We start from the raw sequence: 4,719 nt of genomic DNA, 5'->3' as shown, positions 1-4,719 counted from the left end.
AGTGCAGGATGACACAATAGGCAAAGGCTTTGAAATTAGGGAAGCCAGTGTCTGAATTTGCCTCTGCCACCACAGAAGATGCCTGTTAATGTTGTGTCCCCGGTATTCATTTTTATCTGGTAACGGGATCTTCCTGCTGTCGGGGAACTGCCTCTTCCCTGCTCCATGATGGTTGGCCCTAGGGTTGAGTCTGTGTCAGGCCTGGCTAATCATGGTACGCCTTTACCTTTACCTTTTTTACCAGAGTAGAAATTAGACATGTGATCCAATCTGGGACAGGAAGTAACCTTTTTTTTTTTTTTTTTTGGTAGGATTTGTATGCTTGAAACTGGGAGATAGAATATCTCTTTCTTAAGATGACATAAAACGAGAGCTCTCAGTGACCATTTTCCCACCCTTCACCCCACCCCCCCACCCCCAGGAAAGAAGCTTTCTGCAGTATGGCAAATGCAGGGAAGGCAAGCTACAGAGGAAAGTAAAGCGGAGAGAGAGAGAGAGATAGAGACAGGGAGATGGAGGTAGATCACAGACACAGTGATAGCACTGGAATCAATGAAGACCCTAGGCTGGTTGCACCCTGGACTGCCAGGTGACAACCAGCCAATAAATTCTCTTTGCCGTCAGCTGGTGATCCTGACCTCTCAGACAGAGGCGGGTGGGGTAGAGGGCAGCACTGGAGTAAGGAATAAGCATATTTCTGTACAGAGCAAGAAGGAAAAGCCAAAAGACTTCTGGAGAACAATTCGAACCGTCTCTGTACCAATAAACATTTAAAAGGAGACAGAGCGTACATCTTGTCGCATGTTTTCTTTTGAGCGTCGATCTGAAGTGAGTGTGTTCGGGGTGGTCCTGCCTCCCCTGTGGTACGCAAGTCCCCACAGGGCCTGGGATTTGTTGCTCCCATATTTTTCCTCCAGCTACTGACTGTAATATTCATCCTTTTATCTTCGTAGGGTGCATTGTGCTTTGAAAAACACTTTCATCTGCATTATCTCATTTGATTCTCAGGGCATCTGTGAAGAAGGCAGGGCTGGGATTACTATTCTCGCCTGTCAGATTGAAAAACGGAGGTTTCGGCTCTGGCATCTCAGCACCTAAAAAGAGAGACACACAGTGATCTCACAGGGAATGAGTGGCACAGATGTGGAAGGACCCCGGGATTTGGAGCCAGAAGGGTCCTGGCTCTTTTACTTCCTGGTTGTCTGACTTTGGGCAAATCACTCGGTTCCTCCCAGTCGCAGTTTCCCTGTCTTGTCAGATATATAGGGATGACATTTCCCTTCAAGGATTCTTGTGACTGTCTCGGGAGATGATATAGAATAAAGGGTTCGTGAGCTATAAAGTGCTCCTCACCTGTCCGGGGTGGGGTTTTATGGGCCAGTGGTGTGTTTAATTCAGCCGGCCTAGGCTCACAAGGGCTGTGGGGCACACCTCCCCCAACTCCACATTCAGTGACATCCTTTGGCTAGCTCGAAATCAGACATGGTGAGAATATTTACACCAAGGAAATTGGCAAATGCCACAAATCAGGGCTTCATTTATTCCTCTGAGAGTTGTGTGTTAACCAGCACAGGGACAGTGGTGGGATGGAAGGGAGGGAGAAGAGAAGGGTATAAATATTTAAGGTGCATTATGTATTTTGAGTACACCCTTACAGCAGCTCCTATAGTATGCACAACAACTTCTGGGGGCAGATACTGACCCTACTTTATTTGTAGTTTTTTTTTTTTAAATGTTTATTTAGTTTTGAGAGAGAGAGAGAAAGGAGGGGAGGGGCAGAGGGAGAGAGAGAGGGAGACCGAGTCTCCAAAGCAGTCTCTGTGCTATCAGCTCAGATCCGGACAGGGGGTTTGATCTCATGAACCATGATGATCATGACCCGAGCCGAAATCAAGAGTAGGACGCTTAAACAACTGAGCCATCCATGTGCCCCCTGACTCTACTTTATAGATGAGGTAATTAAAACAGTGCTCATAACAACTTACTCAAGAACACACAATAAATGACAGAGCAGGGACTCAAAGCCAGGTCTCACATTCTTTCTTACAGCCATGCAGCATGTCAAAGATGCACCCGTTATCATCTGTTCTTTCCTTGGTCTCCAACCTGAAATAATGAGAGAGTATGTCCATTTCTAGGGCCACTTAACATTTGAAATCCGTGTTTGGACTTAAGTATCCTAGTCCCTAAAGAAAACTGTCCTGGAGAACGATGAGGAGTACAATACATTGAGCTGGGTGCAAGGGAATGAGTTGACTTATCTCTGAGACCTACAGTTCTGGGTCTCAGTTGGGTAAATGCTTGAGAGTATTAGAAGCTAGGCAACATTGTTAGGTTGTGGCCACTTGAAGCATTTAGGCATGGAGAGGGAGAAAGTCAAGAGCACCTGGGGCCAAGTGCCAGCTCTGTCACCACCTAGCTGGGGCTCACCTCCTTCGTCTGTCAAAAGGGGAATACCAAAACGTTCCTGTTCCTTTCTGTGTGGTATTGATGGAGAAAAGGATTCTGAAGGCCTCTGGAATCTATTAGAATGCATGGATGCAAGAGAATTTTCATGTGTCTCAGCTGAGAACCTTTCCTCCTGTTGCTAAGAGAGAAAGGACGGTGTTCCTTTCCTACCATCTCTTGCTCGACACCCCAGCCCAGCCCAGCGCCCCCCTTTTCCCCTTTCTATTTTTATATCTCGAGTGCTTCATATGATGATGTCCTGCATGTTTAAAACTAGATGAGGGTGTCAGGCAGGGAAACAAAAATCAAAAGGACCTAAACAAAATGAAAATTGGTTTCCTGCTTGCAAAGGTGATGGATGATGGGTGCAGGGGCCGGTGTTACCAATGCAAGCCTTTCTGCAGGTGTTGAGGGGAACTCTTTCTAGACCCAGCAGGTTACCACTGCAGGCCCTGGGCAGGACAGTTCCAGGATAGGGATGGCCAACCTTCCTTTACCCCAGATGGAGCAGAGGTATTGTAGGAGCACTCTGGAGGCCCCTGGAAGAGCCCTCTGGAGGCTCTAGAAATGATGGATATAGTGAAGATGAAATTAACACTTATGTAACACTTTAGGTGCCTTTGTCCTCTCATTTAATACTCACAATAATTTAATAAGAATATATATTATTATTTACATTTTCCAGTTGAGGAAAAGGATTCTCCGAGTGGTGGGAGAAATTCACATTCAAGCTCCCAGGGTACCTGCCAAGGGGCTCTTCCCCCTACCAGACCTAGTGGAAGAGGAGAGGGCACTGTTGGTTGTACTGGCCAAGGAACGGAAGGGGACTTTTATTCACCACTGTAGGAGCCTCTAATTGGTTCACCTGCTTCCACTCATGTCCCTTCCAGTCCATTGTCTGCATAACAGCCCAGGTGAGCCTTTACAAATGCAAGTGGTACTATCTCTAATCCCAGAACAATCACCTCCCTCTGAACTCCAAACTTCTGAGTCTAATCACCTTACTAAGTTCCTCCCATAAGACCAGCCTCTTTCTCTACCTCCCCACCTTATCTGATACCACTAATCACCACTCTTGCTATATTCCAGCCACAGTTGGTTTCCTTCTGCTGCTCAAATGTATTCAATTCACTCCTGCCTCAGGGCCTTTGCACTTGCTCTTCTCTCTGTCTTGAATGTTTTCCCCTTCAGATCTTTTATGCCTGGCCCCTTATCATATAGGTCTCGGGTCAGTTGCCATCTTTCAGACAGTCCTTTCCTAACTGCCAACCTGATGTCTTATCCTGTTCATTTCCTATCACATGCCACCATCTGACATTAAATTATTGCCATTTATAGTGTCATAGTCGTTATTACTATCTGCTGGTGTCTTGTTAATATATTGGTTTATTTACTGTGTCCCTGTACTAGAGAGAAAGTGTCAAGAGAGTAAGGATCACTTGCCTATCTTGTTGAAAGTCCTACCCCGACTCCACAAAATAGAGATTGGCACTTAATAAGTAAGCACACAATAAATACTTTTGAATGGGTGAATCGTGACTGATACATGATCATCCCAGGAAAGGTGGATCTGCACTGGATGAAGGAAGAACCCCATCACTCAATGTATCTTAAGCTCCGTGCTTATCTCATTCGATTCTCACAACAATCCTGGGACAGCTCATCTGATTCCCATTTTGCAGACGAAGAAATGGAGGCTCCATCATTTAGCAGTTTGCTGATGGTCGCACAACTGAGACTGGAACCCTTGTCTGCCTGCTCCCGAGCCCACACCCTGGATCTTGGGGAGAGCAGAAGGGTGTCTCTGGGACACGGAGAGCGTGTGTCTGTTGCTGCAAAGCCTCGTGTGTGTGTGTGTGTGTGTGTGTGTGTGTGTGTGTGTGTGTGAAGACTAACGCGAGAAGGAGGCCATGTAGAGGCACGTGCTGGCCAAGACTCCAGCGGCAGAAAGGAGGGCTCCCCCAAAGAGATCGTCATTGCCTGGCCTGAAGTCCAGGCCTCCCTGGGGAAGAGCCATTCCCAGAACGTCTGCAAGTCGTAGGCTTTCCTGTGATCGGAGAGGGGAGGGAGTCTGCCAGTGGGTACTGAGGACCTTCTCCCTCACGGCGCTCACACCCTGGCCGGGTCGGCTTTGCCACTGCTGCGGGCTCCTGCATTCTGCGCTAGGTGGCGAAATGCTGTGGGGCTCCCCTATTCGGGGGAATGCGGTAGTGATGTATAAGGTATGAAAGATGTGGCCTGCAGAGAGCCAGCACTATCTCTACTGCTGCT

The 4,719-nt window shown here is 47.4% G+C and overlaps 1 long non-coding RNA gene across 1 annotated transcript; it reads right to left on the bottom strand.

Moving 5' to 3' along the window:
* Nucleotides 1-737: 737 nt before the first annotated feature.
* Nucleotides 738-2,633, bottom strand: LOC121018431 (uncharacterized). The gene is made up of 3 exons (XR_005785193.1): nucleotides 2,431-2,633; nucleotides 1,986-2,106; nucleotides 738-1,094 (listed from the first exon to the last, which is right to left on the bottom strand). It is a non-coding gene; the product is annotated as an uncharacterized LOC121018431 (long non-coding RNA).
* Between the last annotated feature and the right edge of the window lie 2,086 nt (nucleotides 2,634-4,719).

The sequence above is a fragment of the Herpailurus yagouaroundi genome, unplaced genomic scaffold, assembly GCF_014898765.1.
Source record: "Herpailurus yagouaroundi ecotype Mexico unplaced genomic scaffold, PumYag 77, whole genome shotgun sequence".
Lineage (NCBI taxonomy): Eukaryota > Metazoa > Chordata > Mammalia > Carnivora > Felidae > Herpailurus > Herpailurus yagouaroundi.
The sequence above is the reverse complement of the archived record's forward strand: the minus strand, read 5'-3'. Positions and strand labels throughout refer to the sequence as shown.